This window comes from Syngnathus floridae, chromosome 5 (genome assembly GCF_059516105.1).
Source record: "Syngnathus floridae isolate MCC-2025c chromosome 5, RoL_Sflo_1.0, whole genome shotgun sequence".
NCBI lineage: Eukaryota > Metazoa > Chordata > Actinopteri > Syngnathiformes > Syngnathidae > Syngnathus > Syngnathus floridae.
The window spans coordinates 15,681,683-15,697,663 of NC_142417.1; the positions used below are offsets into that span (position 1 = coordinate 15,681,683).

The following is a 15,981-nucleotide window of genomic DNA, read 5'->3' on the forward strand; positions in this document are numbered from 1 at the left end:
AAATATTAAACTTTAACTTTTAAACTTTCTATTTTAGCAAAAGTGGGCTAAATTTACTTCAAAGAAAAAAATAATCCGCGTCTTTCGTTTCATAATGTCGTCTCAGATTATACTCTTTCAGTACCGCCACACTTTCTCCACACAGAAGACACAGGTTTTCCTGCTACCTCCGTGAACATATACTCCGACTCCCACCTTGTTTGAAACCCCCGGTTCTCAGTGTCCACCTTCCTTTTTGCCATTTTTGATGGGTATCTGAAAGTTAATTTTACACTTATGCTGACGACTGCTGTGCTAATAATAAACACTGAAATGAAGCAGCGTACTGCTCGGTGCGTCACCGTTGCATTGTGGGAAATGTAGTAATGGTGCTTGTAAAAGATCTGCGGGTTGCCGGCTTGCTGCGGTCTGCGGGCCGGTTCTAATAATAAATCAAGATCATCCCAGGGGCCGTAAAAAACCTTCTCGCGGGCCGGATGTGGCCCGCGGGCCTTGACTCTGACATATGTGCTCTAAATGATTCCTCAGAACACATTCAGCAGGTTTTAATCTTCTAATGTGTCTTAAAACTGGAAATTGTAAAATTAGTGAACATCTGTTTTGAATACACACACTGACCTAACATAACAACATGTAAAGAACTGCTGTAAGATGACTCAAGAGGAATGTGGTCACCATTAATGTATGTACATACGATGTGAATGATTTGTGTTTTTTGCTGTTGTGTGTAATATTCAGCATTTCTGATTTTTTGTAACATATACATAGTAGATGGTATTTGATAGAAACACTTTACAGAAATCTAACTTAGTCATATCTCACCGCCACACTTTCATTTTTGAGAAAGAATAAAAAATACATTGTGTTTTCTTCAGAGACTGTTTTCTGAAGGTCTAAAAATTGGAAGGATAGACTTTGTCTTACAGACATACTGAACATAGGTTAATCCTCGGCTGGTTTATTTATACATTTTAGCAAATCACTCTGGAGCAGTGTTCCCTCGAATTTTCAAGTGTCTGTGCAAACACACAAGCTCCCTGCACACACTGTGGACCACTTTGTGCAAAACCAGATTAAATAAATAAATAAATAAATAAATAAATAAATAAATAAATATTGTCTATGAGAACTTTAACTTGCTCGGGTTCGGATTTTATTTTGTGTGACAGCTCGTTCCTTTTCTGTCGATCTTTTGCGCAATAATGTACCGATCCCTGTCCCATCTTGAGTCTTTGTACAATTTCAACAGCAATAACATTTCTCCTGAATGTGACGCTGGAGGTAGTTCAATTTCTATTCCTTCCACATTTTCCCCTAACCTATTAATCCTAACCCTATCTCGCCCGCCATTTTGGCTTCACTGCATGTTTTGGAGTGGAGACCTTTCTTATTCGAAAAAGAGAAAATCTCACCCAGTTTCACCGTTTCCTCTTGTAGTTGCACACACTCCGACAGCCATCTAATCTTAAAAGAACTGCCGCATATCCTATTTATTTTGGCTTGGCGAGTGGATGTGTCGCTGCTCATTCGGTTCGCCATGATTAGCTAATTTAATATTTGCATCGTTTGACTCCGCCGCACTGTCATTAGCTAGCTAACCTGCGCGGCATGGATGGGCAGAACACATTTGTGTCAGAATCAGAATCAGAATCAGAATCAATCTTTATTTGCCAAGTTTGAGCATGACAGACAAGGAATTTGACTCCGGTAGATCTAGGCCTCTGTACAACTTTCAGGACAACATGAGTAAAGATTGCCAATTATTCTCAAACATCCACTGACCTTAAACTTGCATATATGTAGCGTAAGTGAACCATATCATATCATTGGCTGGACACCTGTCAATTACTGATTTACACTCTAAAAAGGCACAGAAAGAAAATCATTCGTCCACTTAATTAGATTAGATTACGTCTAACATTAGATATTAATCAATCAGTTTATGCAGAATTTTATTTTGTGTGCAGCATAGAGTTTCTTGTGCGCAGTTTAGAGGGAATACTGCTCTGGAGTCAGTTATTTATTCCATACTAAGGCAAATACTTCAGAAAAAAAATCTGAGACAAAATGTACTATATATTGTTTTGTTTTCTTCTAAAAATATGTTAATTCAAATAAGAAAAAGAAATTTAATTAAATCGTGTGATTGTTAGTCTTTTGGCCTCATGAAACATCGAGCTCATTGAACACATTAGTGTACTAATTTAACTGGTATGAAATCTACTTATGCACATCTAACCAATAAAATTAAGCAGTTCATTAATCCACCAGAGGCCAAACTAGACCCCTTAGTTCCACAGAATGCATACACCCCACAATTAAAATGTCCTTTTTAATCATTATAACCCCCCAAGTGTGTATCGTTTGTGTTTTTCTATACTGGATTCTTTTCATAAAACAAGCACAGGCTATGGGAGGAAATTCCTACAAGTTCCTTAAGATGTACAATTTCATTTTTTAAATTCAAATACTACGTAGAACTTTTTTTCATTTTCATTATGTTTGTCTTGAATATTTTCCTTGTTAGCCATCCTCATCTACCACCTCACAAACATGATGTTGCATCTGGAGGGGCTTATCCCACAATAATAAAGAATTTTCAATGCAATTAAAAACCTTTCCACTGCATGCAGACATCCATTGTACTGGTTTTTCTACCACACAGTAACTTATGTACTTATGCCTGTTGACTTAATGAATTTCTCTCTATGAAGGTACTGTGATTACTTAGAGCCCTTGTGAAATGCCAAAAGGGACTGCGTAGATCTGTCTTGTGTATGATGAGATGCAAATTGTGCCTTTTTGTTTTCAAAGATCCGATAATTTTTTGTTTTTTCTTTGTGCGTAGTATTTATTTCTGTTCGCCTCAACAAATTACATCTGACACATTCCACAGCAATTTTAAGTTTATTATGGTATTAAACGGTCAAACACTGTTCTACAAAATACAAGAAACTGTAATTAAGTCATTTATGTACAATATGGTAGTGATTTCACACTGGAATTGTCTTCTCAATGTTGCATAATGTATATTACAGTTCAAAATTAAAAGTGCTACTCCAAAGTATTACGTTGTTATGGTGTTCCATTTGTATTGGTAATTGCAAAATTCGACATCATATTAATGTAATGTGTAAATTTGTAAAACTAATCACAATGTTTCTACTAATGCTTTCATTTAGATTTAAAATTTAAAAAAGTGTCTAGCTTAACATATCAGAAAGCTACTGGTCCACCAGAAATGGTCAGTCCCAAAAATGGATGGTTCCACATCACGTATGTATACCGTAATTTCCGGACTATAAGTCGCGGTTTTTTTCATAGTTTGGGTGGGGGGGAGACTTATACTCAGGAGCGACTTATATATGTTTTTTTTCACAAATTTTTACTTGATCATTAAGACATCACTTACAAGTATAGTTGACCACTTCCCATGTTATTTTTAGTATAGTTGATCACTTCACATGCTTTTATATCTTTATCTTGAACATATTCAAAACATAAAAAATAGAGAAAACATCAAATAAAGCAATTAACACTTTAAAGCACCATATCCAAGTCCACTGTCTGCTGTATGTACACTTGCTCCATTTTTGCTCCTATTATATTTATTATTATCATTATTTATTATTATTTGTTTATTTATCATTTATTCAACACTCTTATTTATTCATTGTTTGTGCCTTCTTGTTTTTTTTTTGTGTTGCTTGTATGCATATGTGTACTATCTCACCGAGGGATAGTGGAAACGTAATTTCAATCTCTTTGTGTGCCTTAGTATATAAAAAAAAAAAAATCGACGATAAAGCAGACTTTGACTTTGATAAAACAACCCAAAAAAATTATATTTTCAGACGAAACTGGATGAGGGCGCTCTAAATTTCACCGTTGGCCGTGACTCATCAACTGGGTGGGCTTAAGAAAAATGGCACCAAAAAGAAACTCATATTTTGCAGGTTACAAACTTCAAGTTGTAAAATATGCAGCTGAAAACAGTAATTGAGCAGCAGAAAGTTTGGAGAACCGTGATGTACCAATGGATTACTATTTCAAGTGACGTCAGTAGCACGGCGCGGCGGTTGGTTACATACAAACGTGCCCACATAAGGACTACCGGCATCATTAGCGGTGATCATTTCTAAGTGACACGGAGGACAAAGAGTTTGAAGGAATTAAGGATTTGGAGTGACAGAGAAGGCTTGAAAAACTATTATGGCTTTTACGCACGCCCGGTCCTACTCTACTGAGTCGGGGGCCGGCGCTGGGCCGAGTGGCTGTCCGCGAACGGTGCGCGGGGCTCGGACATGGCCATTACGCACGCCCGGTCTGTCTGGAAGTCCACGCCGCCACACGCTTGGAAGTTTGTTTTGTTTAATAAAGAGCCGTTTACCAAACCCGCGTCTATCCTTGTACTTTGTTAACGCTACAATATAGTTATATAGTAGATGTGTGGAATAAAGACGAGGCTGACGTCAGGGCGCACGCGCAGCGATGTTGACAAAGGACGAGGAATTTGATCGATGGATTTAATGGAATTAAAGTGCACGGATGGTTTGATAATATTATCGGCTTGTATTATAGTTATTTGAAATATAGTTTATCTATCGTTATATGAGCCTGTGGAATATTTTGAAGTGCAAGCGCCCTCAGCCGTGCGCACCTATTGTTGACAAAGAACGATCGATGGATTTAATGAATTGGAGTGACACCGATGGTTTTATAAACATGTTATTCATGTAATAGTTGTCCTTAATCACTCTATATGTTACGTCAGGCCCGTTCTCAGCTCTTTGTTTGTGTTTGTCCCGTTAACCATACCTATCGTTTAGCCTGTTGTTGCTATTTAATGAATTGGAGTGACACCGATGGTTTTATAAACATGTTATTCATGTAATAGTTGTCCTTAATCACTCTATATGTTACGTCAGGCCCGTTCTCAGCTCTTTGTTTGAGTTTGTCACGTTAGCATACCTATCGTTTAGACTGTTGTTGCTATTTAATGAATTGGAGTGACACTGATGGTTTTATAAACATGTTATTCATGTAATAGTTGCCCTTAATCACTCTATATGTTACGTCAGGCCCGTTCTCAGCTCTTTGTTTGTGTTTGTCACGTTAGCATACCTATCGTTTAGCCTGTTGTTGCTATCGTTTAGCCTGTTGTTGCTCGTTCATGACTGTTTTTGGTGTGGGATTTTGTCGAATAAATTGCCCCCAAAATGCGACTTATACTCCGGAGCGACTTATATATGTTTTTTTCACTTTTTGGGGCATTTTATGGCTGGTGCGACTTATACTCCGGAGCGACTTATAGTCCGGAAAATACGGGTATTTAGAATTGTTGCCCTTTGTGGACAAGATGAAATGTATGTTCATAATACATTGTTAAAGGTATAATAAAGAAATAGTGACCCTGAACAGACATTTCTATTTGCAATTGGACCACTCCTGCAATGTTCCCTCTAATTTTTCAAGTGTCTGTGCAAACACACAAGCTTCCTGTGCACACTGTGGACCACTGTGTGCAACACTAGATTAAATAAATAAACTAATAAACAAATAAGTAAGTAAATAAGTAAGTAAATAAATAAATAAATAAATAAATAAATAAATAAATAAATAAATAAATAAATAAATAAATAAACACATAAATAAATAAATAAATAAATAAATATTGTCAATGAGAACTTTAACTTGCTCGGGGCCTGATTTTGTTTTGTGTGACAGCTCGTTCCTTTTCTGTCGATCTTTTGCGCTGTCTCGCAATAATGCACCTATCCCCTGTCCCATCTTGAGTCTTTGTACAATTTGAACAGCTTTTAAATAACATTTCTGCTGAATGTAACGCTTGAGGATTGTCCAACTTCCATATTTTTTCCCTCAGTAAACTCGCCCGCCACTTTGTCTTCACTGCATGTTTCGCAGAGGAGACCTTTCTCATTGAAAAAAGAGAAAATCTCACCTAGTTTCACTGTTTCCTCTTGTAGTTGCACACACTCCGACAGCCATCCAAACTTAAAAGAACTGCCGCATCTCTTAATTATTTTGTCTTGGCAAGTGGATGTGTCGCTGCTCAAAGTCAAAGTCAAAGTCAAAGTCAAAGTCAGCTTTATTGTCAATTTCTCCACATGCCAAAGACACACAAAGAAACCGAAATTTCGTTCCCCCCTATCCCACGGTGACAAGACATGGCCCACAATAGACAATCAAGTAAACAAGTCAACAACAGCGTGCTGAATAAATAATGAATAAATAACACAACAAATAAATAAATAAGAGGAGCAAAAAGGAGCAAGTTAACGTACAGCAGACAGTCCAGAAAATAGTGCAACAGTGCCGCACGCTACGCAGAAGGGGGTAGCAAGTTCAGGGTCCTAACAGCCTGGAAAAAGAAGCTGTTGGCGAGTCTGGTGGTGTGGGAGCGCAGGCTCCCGTACCTCTTCCCAGAGGGCAGAAGGTCAAACAAAGAGTGAGCCGGGTGACTCACATCACCCGCAATCGAGGTTGCCTTGCGGGCGAGATGGGAGGTGTAAATGTCTTTCAGGGAGGGGAGCGAAGCACCAATAATCTTACCAGCCGTATTCACTATGCGCTGCAGGGCCTTCAAGCTCTGTTCAGTGCAGTTTCCACCCCAGACAGCGATGCAACTGGTGAGGACGCTCTCAATGGTGCCACGGTAGAATGTAGACAGGACTGCTTGAGGAGCACATGCACGCCTGAGCTTCCGCAGGAAGTACAGGCGGCACTGAGCTTTCTTTGCCAGTGACGCGGTGTTTGCGTACCAGGAGAGGTCCTCACTGATGTGCACCCCCAGGAACTTGGTGCAGCTCACCCTCTCCACCACAGCATTCGTTTCGCCATGATTAGCTAATTTAGCATTTGCATCGCTTGTCTCCGCCGCACTGTCGTTAGCTAGCTAACCTGCGCGGCACGGATGTGCAGGACTCATATGTGTCATACATATATGTAGCGTAAGTGAACCATATCATATCATTGGCTGGACACCTGTCAATTACTGATTTACAGTACAAAAAGGCACAGAAAGAAAATCACTCGTCCACTTAATTAGATCAGATTACGACTATCATTAGATATTCATCAATCAGTTCATGCAGAATTCTATTTTGTGCGCAGCATGGAGTTTCTTGTGCGCAAAGACTGCGCGACCAGTGCGCAATTGCGCAGCTGCGCAGCTTAGGGGGAACATTGCACTCCTGTCTCTAGTAAATCTATCCATGATTTACAATGCTCCTGTCAGACCGAACACAGGCATTCTCTTTCTTGTCCTTCTGCATCTTCTTCTCTTAAGCCCTTATCCGACTGAGCAGTGAACAATTGGGTGTGTTTTTAGCGAATGTTGCATCCTCTTTAGGGTTTGTTCAAGGTTGCAACTGTTTGCCAAATGGTTGCGAGATGTTTGCTTGCACTTTTCTTGTAGCAAGGGAATTCTGAACCAATTCAAAATTTCCTTGCGACAGGAAAAATCCTTGAAACAGATGGCAAAAACATCTGGCGAGCGTTTTGTGAACATTAGCGACATTAAACGAACCCTGAAGAGATTGCAACATTTGCTGCCCTTGAAAACACTCGGTTTTGTTTATTGGCTGATTTCAACTCTTTGGTGTAGACCACCTCCGACTGTACAGGTGTTGTGCCAGATTTGGTTCCCCCGTGAAGATTTGTTTCCCCTGCCGCGGGAGCGAGCGCGCCTTGTTTGGAAAGCGAAAAACCAATGCCCTACGGCGTCAGCAGCACTATGTTGTTTTCAATAAAAACATAAAGGACACACGTTTGCGTCAGTCAATTTTATTTCATTCGTTTATTTCATTTTATTTCTTTAAGTTCATTCAAGTTCTGCGGTTGAAGCGAGGTGCGTTCAAAGACCAATCGTACAGACGGACACTCATTCACTTCACCAAAAAGTATCGCTATAATTACGTGAGCTCTTTACATAAACCACGATGCAAAGGAGCTCCACTTTTTGGGGAGCATTACATGCTACAAGGAGTATATATTACAAAGGAGACTTTATATTTAATTGTGATCATCATTCATCCATTTTTATTATTCAGGTGTTTTCAAAGCAACTTAATATTGTTGCATTTATTAATTTGCATTAAAACGACAGTGCATTATAATTAAATGATGACACTATAGCAATGTCAAAAGTGTTCATTTAAGAAAAAGACACACACGTTTTGCAATGAAATCTTTCATAACAAGAAAGATTTGAGTGAATTTATTTGAATGAAAGATTGAGAAGAAATTTCAGTTCTGAAGGCTCCTTTTGTTCCAAGCAAAGTGATAGGTGGTGGGGAGGGGGGATAACAATTGTAACAGGAACTCCATAAAAAATGTCAACCCGTGAGAATTTTTAGCCCCCCTCCCATTTTGAGAACGTTGAGTCCCGGACATCGACTGGCTTCTTTTCTGTCTTCTCGGGGTCTGTTCAGGTGGTGTGGCAAATTGAACAGGTTGCCTCCTTCCTAGCCCAAATTCTTAAATTACTAAAATTTTGTATACAAAACATGCTTTGTTTTTAAACGATAGCTATAGCTGATGCTAAACTCAAAGCTGGGTCTCATTGAAATGTTAACGGTTGATTAACATCGACTTCACGAGTCTTATGCTGCATTGGAAGAAAGTGGCGAAAATAGAATTATCTCACTCAGACTTTCCCAATTCCCTAATACCGATCGAGGTAACAGTCAACAACCAAAATGTCAGATTCCTTGTTTTTTAGAAATGCTTTCAAGCATTTCAGTCTATTCACCAAATAAGTACAGATGGGCACGTGAGGCTTCCTTGGGATTTGAGCCTTTCCCACCAAACTGTTTGCAAATAGGTTAATTTCTCGAGACTTCATGTGCACACAACCCCCCCTGCTGGTAAAAAGGAGTAATTTATTCCATTAAGTAGAAATACATTCACCTTTATATTTTGCTTCATGTAGCCTGATCAAAAAGAATAAAACTTCTCTCTGTATGTGCATTCACGTGTAACATTGAAGGAGGTGGAATATTGTGTTTCAATATGTAAATGAATACCATCAATGTCAATTAAGACACTAAAAGTTGATGGAACACATTTTGTTTTGAAGGGCTGCTGTGTTTTAACAAGGAAAGACGGATGTGCTTACGATATGGATGAAGACGACTTGTACTTGTGATTGTGCTTGTGAACAGTAAAGAGGAGTGCTTGTGCAATTGAGGGGGATGGTTATTGGTTTTTATTCAAAAACAATATTCTTTGCCAAATTACAATAGTGCATAGCCCCGATGGACCACCAGGAACATCTTGGACAACAATGAAATACATAAATGCAAATTTCGATGAAACAGGGCATCAGAAAAGCACCTTATTTGGAAAAATGAGATCTAAATGTTCCCACACTGGGGAATGTTTCCTTTTTCTCGCAGGCTCCATGAAAACGGTTCGTTTGCAAAGAATCTCGTACTGTCGGACAGAAACTCGAATTTTGCGGGGAAGACAAGGGACGCGTTGCAGCTTTTAAGTGTCAGCCAATCATGGCACCCGTCAAGCAGACGAACCCTCGTCTGTGTGTCAGCCAATCACGGCACCCTCGTCTGTCATCGATTACGTCACCGTGCCATAATGATACATGCGTCGCTACGCGCTTCACTAAACACTTATAGACTTGACTTCCCATTTGATGAAGACTATGGAGACGATCATCCTGGGTCACCTGCATTCACTGGTGGGAGCGCAGCTGGACCCCCTGCAGTTTGCTTACCGGCCTGGTGTTGGGGTGGACGATGCAGTGATTTATTTACTGCACAGATCACTGCTTCACCTGGAGGACATCAGGAGCACTGGGAGGATCATGTTCTTCGATTTCTCCAGCGCTTTTAACACTGTCACTGCTCAGGGTGAAGATGGAGAAGGCGGATGTGGACCAGTGCCTGGCTGCATGGACAACAGACTTCCTCGCCAACAGGACGCAGTATGTGAGGTTACATCGCTGTGAGTCTGACGTGGTGCGCTGCAGCACAGGTATCCCCCAGGGTACAGTGCTCTCTCCTTTCCTTTTCACCCTGTACACTTCGGACTTTACCCACGACACCGCACACTGCCACATCCAGAAGTTCTCCGACGACGCGGCCATTGTTGGAAAAGTTTTGGAGGGGAACGATCTGGAATACAGGATGGTCATCAAGGACTTTGTCTGCTGGTGCGAGCTCAACCAGCTTCAGCTGAACACCAGCAAGACGGAGGAGATGATTGTGAGCTTCAGGAGGACAGCACCCTACTTCACTCCGGTGAACATCCAGGAATCGGACATTGAGGTAGTGGAGGACTACAAATTCCTGGGTGTTTGCCTTAACAACAAATTGGACTGGACTGATCACACTCACGCCCTGTACAAAAAGGGCCAGAGTCGCCTCCACCTGCTGAGGAGACTGAGGTCCTTCGGTGTGTGCAGGGCTCTCCTCAGGACCTTCTATGACTCTGTGGTGGCCTCAGCCATCCTCTACGCTGTGGTCTGCTTGGGTGGGGGCAGTATGGACCGGGACAGGGGGAGACTGAATAAGATGGTCAGGAGAGCGAGCTCTGTCCTGGGCTGTCCCCTGGACTCCATTGAGGTTGTGGATGAGCGGATGACGTTAATTAAGCTGAAATCTATCATGGACAACACCTTCACCATCACTTTTGAATTCTAAATTTGAAACGGGTTGAATCGGACAAAAATTGTAAAAGTTAGAGCAAATGTTTAATTTAGGTCACTTCTGGTTTTATTTAGGGCAATTCTGGTTGAAATGAGGTCACTACCGGTTTATTTGGGGCACTTCTAGTTTGTTTGGGGCCACTTCCGTTTTAGTGAGGTCACTTCAGGTTTATTTGGGGCACTTCCAGTTTTATTTAAATCACTTCCGGTTTATTTTGGGCACTTCTGGTTCGATTTAGGTCACTTCCAGTTTGATTTGAGGCACTTCCGGTTCACTTCCTATTTAAATTGGGGCACTTCTGGTTCACTTCCTGTTCATAGTGGGGCACTTCCTGTTCATTTTGGGGCACTTCCTGTTAATTCTGGGACACTTCTGGGGTGAAGGAGTGAATTGGGTAAGCATAGTGGAAGTGGGGTTGAAGGGCGTGACTATGGTAAGCATAAGGTTAACAGTTTAAAGTTGGAATGGGTTGAATCTTCGCCTTCACACTAATACAGTGAATGAAACACGACGTTACAGACAGCTGAAAAAAAACCACGAGATATTATACACATCAGCTTAACTACGGAAATTAGTTAATATAGCCACAGTGTTTGAACACTTAACAAGCACAGTAACATGCTTGTTTCTTCAGCTTGGCATACATTTTTATAAAAAATGTCCAGTTTTTTTTTTTCAACATTGCTCTAAAATATATTGGGCAACTTCAGTTTTTTTTTTTTTTCTCGACGCGGGACACCCTCGGCCCGCACTCGGCGCTTTGCGCGCTAAACACCCGCGCCCTCTCGGCGCAGCGCGCGCGAACTCTCGGCGCGAGGCAGCGCTCCCAGGCACGGCGCCCTCTCGGCGCGTCGCATCCTCAACAGGTGTGCTCGATTTGGTTCCCCCGTGAGATTTTTTTCCCCCTGCCGCGGGAGCGCGCACGCCTTGTTTGGAAAGCGAAAAACCGATGCCGTACGGCGTCAGCACTATGTTGTTTTCAATAAAAACAAGAAGAACTCAAGTTTGCGTCAGTCAATTTTAATTTTTATAAAGGATTATTCTCATTTGATGTCTTTAAATTCATCCGCGTTCTGCCGTTGAAGCGGGGTGCATTCACAGACCAGTCGTACAGACAGAATACTCACGGGTGCCCCGTGAGGATATGACCCCCCCCCCCCATTTTGAGAAAGGTGAGACCTAGACCTACACTGACTTTTTTTCTGTCTTCCTGAGGGTCTCTTCAGGTGATGTGGCAAACTATAACAGGTTGCCTCATTTCCAGCCCAATTTACAGGGCGGGAACACTTCCTCACGGGTGCCCCGTGAGAATATGCCCCCCCCCCCATTTAAAACGGTGTAAATGTAAATAAATGATTTGTGCACTGATAACTTTACAATATTGGATACTAAGTAAATAAATGAACAAATAATACATAAATAATAAATAATAAATATAACAAATAACAGATAATTTTGTTTTCCTTCTTTTGGTCAAACAATATTATCTTGAATTCAAACTTGTCACCGAAGCACCCATTTTACCCCACCATGTAAGCGCGCACTTAAAGTCATTTCGCCATTTCTCTCCTGACAACAATACGCTGCCGCACAATGGACCCAACAATTTACCAACAAATTATTGACTAATTTATGGAATGGAAAGAGCCAGAGACTCAAGGTCTGTCTGTATTAGTACAGTCTTTTTAATTATATCTTGCAAAATTATCAATGAACTTAAGAAATTAAATATCTTAATAATGTTGTTGGGCCAATTAGTGGCCCAACAACATTATTAAGACATTATTACAATTGTATTAAAAAACTCAATTGGCATTAATTTTGTTTTTTACACATTTTATTGAAATTCTTGACAGACGTATTTTTTTCATCTGTTCATTTTTAGATCAGCCCGGTGGAATACAAGCTTATTGTTGGCATTGTCGATGAGCATAATCACTGGAAGCTGGCGATAAAGAAATGTGTTAATGCCACAAGAGGGAGTAGCATTACAGCAAAACCATATAGTTATGTGCAAAATGTTTAATAATTCATGCATATGAGTAATAAGACCTCATATTTTGTGTTTAAAATATAGGCAATCATGCCAGGAGAAAAAAAGATCCTTACTACTTGATCCTCTTGGTGAGTCTCAAATCGACATTAAAAAATGCCTGGTATCAACCCGCTAAGCACAGCTTCTAAAAGTCAGAGTACTATTGTGATATCAACATTTAACTGAAGATGTGCACTTTCTTTTGAAAGTGGACTAGGTTTTTGTTTTTACCAATACAAATTATGTAATTGACGGATAAAACTTGAAATTTGTATTGATATGTACTGGCTATTATATTTCAGGGCGTTCATGCGCAAGAAAGGGTGCAATGTTTCCAGGTGGACTTGTGGCACTGTCCCCCATCCCAGGCAACAAGATTCAACCTCTTGTGGTGTCTTTGCTTTGAAAGTATGTATTTGATTTACAGACTAGATTTACCAAACTCATATCACTCAAGTATGCAAAAACTTAATCAAACATTACTCAAAACAAAAAAAACAAATTTAGAGTTTATACAAAAAAGGCTAAAACAAATAATTGTCTGACAGCAGATTTTTTTGAATGATATACAGGCTAGAGATGGCAAATATTTAAAGCATTCTTTATGCAATGTAAACATCTGACATTGTCTTTTTCAGTTTGCAGAACATCTTCTTTCAAATGAAGAAATAGATTTCTCAGCAGAGACACATGATATAAATAGGAACAGGCTGCAAATTGCCGCAACGCTTCTATTAGAGACTGGTAAGGGATATGCACCCAAGAGATGTTGCCACCCAAAGAATGGTCCTGACTGTGCTATCAATGCTATATACAACTCAGTTAAGTTTTACACAGGGAAGTACTATAGCAATCCTTCTGTCTTTGTTTTCACAGATGATTTATCTGCTTTTTTTGTGGGTAAGCTACACATGACAGACAACAGATGGGTAATTATGTCAGGTCTTGTTAACTAATGCATGTGATGATTAAGAAATATATTGAATTACACATTCATTGTAAATTATTGTCTGTTGTTGTAGGTTTTCAACAGTGCGCATTTTGATGTTTTTTTTAACGTGTAATATTTCAAAATGTATGTGCTGCATTGTATAATCTTGCTTTTTTCTTTGTTCACCAGATTCAGTGTGACAAGTGTTGCCGGTGGTTCCATCTTGTATGTGTCGGGGAGCCTCCAACCGAAGGCTCTTTTTTGTGTACATGTACAGAGATTAAATGGTAAATATTTGAAGCTTGCTTGAAGAACATTTTGCTTTTTTAAATTTCTTAATAAAGTTTAACGTTATTATTTTTTATGTACATTATATGATTAAGAAACAAAGTTGTTTGACCAAAATAAGGACAACGAAATTGATAAAGTGCAGTAATAAAGGTATCACTGCACAAATCATTTATTTATTTTTTCTTCTCCGTTATTAAGTTCGAACTGCACAATAATTTCTTCACTATGAGTTCTCAGTCATACAACAGTTAAAAGGAACATTTGTAACCCTCTCCTAAAATATGTATTGGTTTAGCTTTTCAAACATGTAAATCAAAGTGCACCTCATTTATTAAACACACATATCCTCACGGGGCCGCCATGAGGATATGTCCCGCTCCCCTGTAATTTGGCCTATAGGAATTTGCCACACTATACAAGTCAAGTCAAGTCAAGTTTATTTGGATAGCCCTAAATCACAAGCAGTCTCAAAGGGCTTCAGATAGAAAAAAACAGACAATTTTTCTCAAAGCATCCTCTGATCTTAAGCTCCCAAAAGGGCAAGGAAAAACTCAAGAAAAAACCTACCAGGGGAAAGTGAGAAACCTTGAGAAAGGACCACAGATGGAAGAATCCCCCTTTCAGGATCACCAGGTTGCAATGGATGCAGAGAGGGCACAAATAATACGTAATATAAAAATCAATGAAAAAGTGGATGTCCAAGTCAAAGCGAAAAGCTGCCGGAGGTGTTAGGGTTTTCCAGGTTATCTTTATCACAGGATTATGTTGGAATGCAACAGGTAATAAATACCTTACCTTGTCCTCCTTATCACAAGGTCGTAAAACATCCCCTGAGATGTTTAGACTAGAGGACAAGGGCTTTCTATTCAGCCCACTCATACCCCCACTCTGTTTCTCTTAATAAATATCCTCTTGCAGGAAGGAGAGTTCGAACATCGCTGCACGCACAGCGACGAATGGACTCTCCACCTGCAGGTGTCTAAAAGGACTTACTTGTCTCCTGTGTGGTTCTTGCAAAATAAGTTGGAGTGAGCAAATCTCTAACAGGAGGTGCCCTCGATTGTCCTGGCAGTGTCACCTATACCTGAACAGACCCCCAGGAAGACAGAAAAAAAAGCAAGTTGGAGTCCAGGACTCACCGTTCTCAAAATGAGGGGGTGGAACAATTCCTCATGGGGCCGCCGGCGCGGCGCGGCGCTCACTCGACCCGGCGTCCTCAGCTTTTTTTAATTTATTTTTTTAACGATTGCTCGATAACATATAAGGCAACTTGGGCGCAGCTCACAAATCGCAAGCAGCGCGTGCACTCTCGGCGTAGCGTGTGCGCCCTCTCGGTGCAGCGCCCTCTCGGCGAGAGAACACCGAGAAGGCACCGCGGTGAGAGGGCGCCGCACAGAGAAACCGCTGAGTCGTGCCGAGGGGTCGCTGCGTTACGCCAAAAGGTCGCCGAGAGGCCTTCAAGCTGCGCCGCGCCGAGAGGGCGCCACACCGGGCGGAGTGGGAGCCGCGACGAGAGGGCGCGCCGGACTGTGATGGCGGGCCTATAGGAATGATGGAACCTGTTCAAATTTGCTACACTACCTGAACAGACCCCCAGGAAGACAGAAAAAAGCCAGTTGGAGTCCAGGACTCACCGTTCTCAAAATGAGGGGGGGACATTGCCTCACGGGGCCGCCGGGGCAGCGCAGCGCGGCGCAGCGGAGCACGGTCCTCACTCGGCCCGGCAATTTTCAGCTTTTTTTGTTTTTTTACCATTGCCCTACAACATATAAGGCAAGTTTGGAGTCCTTTTTTTCTCGTCGCGCCGCACCTTCGGCCCACCCTCTCGGCGAAAATTGCAAATCGCACGCAGAACGTGCGCCCTCTCGGCATAGCGCGTGCACCCTCACGGCGCGGCGCCCTCTCGGCGCTGCGTCCTCTCGGGTCGGCGTTCTCCCGGCTCGGCGCCCACTCGGCCCGGCGCCCTCTCTACGCTACGCAGCACTGTCTCTGCACCGCACGACGTTGTGCGCGCACAGCACTGAGAGGGCGCGTGC

At 41.3% G+C, this 15,981-nt stretch overlaps 1 protein-coding gene across 1 annotated transcript in view; it reads left to right on the top strand.

The window, feature by feature from the left end:
- The window catches only part of LOC148398399 (protein crumbs homolog 2-like), a 49,484-nt gene extending 35,462 nt beyond the window's left edge, over positions 1-14,022 (top strand). Inside the window, exons 13-17 of the transcript XR_015858717.1 lie at positions 12,574-12,812; positions 13,026-13,131; positions 13,362-13,467; positions 13,600-13,623; positions 13,844-14,022. The gene's annotated coding sequence lies outside the window, so the exon portion shown is untranslated. The remainder of the gene's footprint in view (positions 1-12,573; positions 12,813-13,025; positions 13,132-13,361; positions 13,468-13,599; positions 13,624-13,843) is intronic.
- The last annotated feature ends 1,959 nt before the right edge of the window (positions 14,023-15,981 follow it).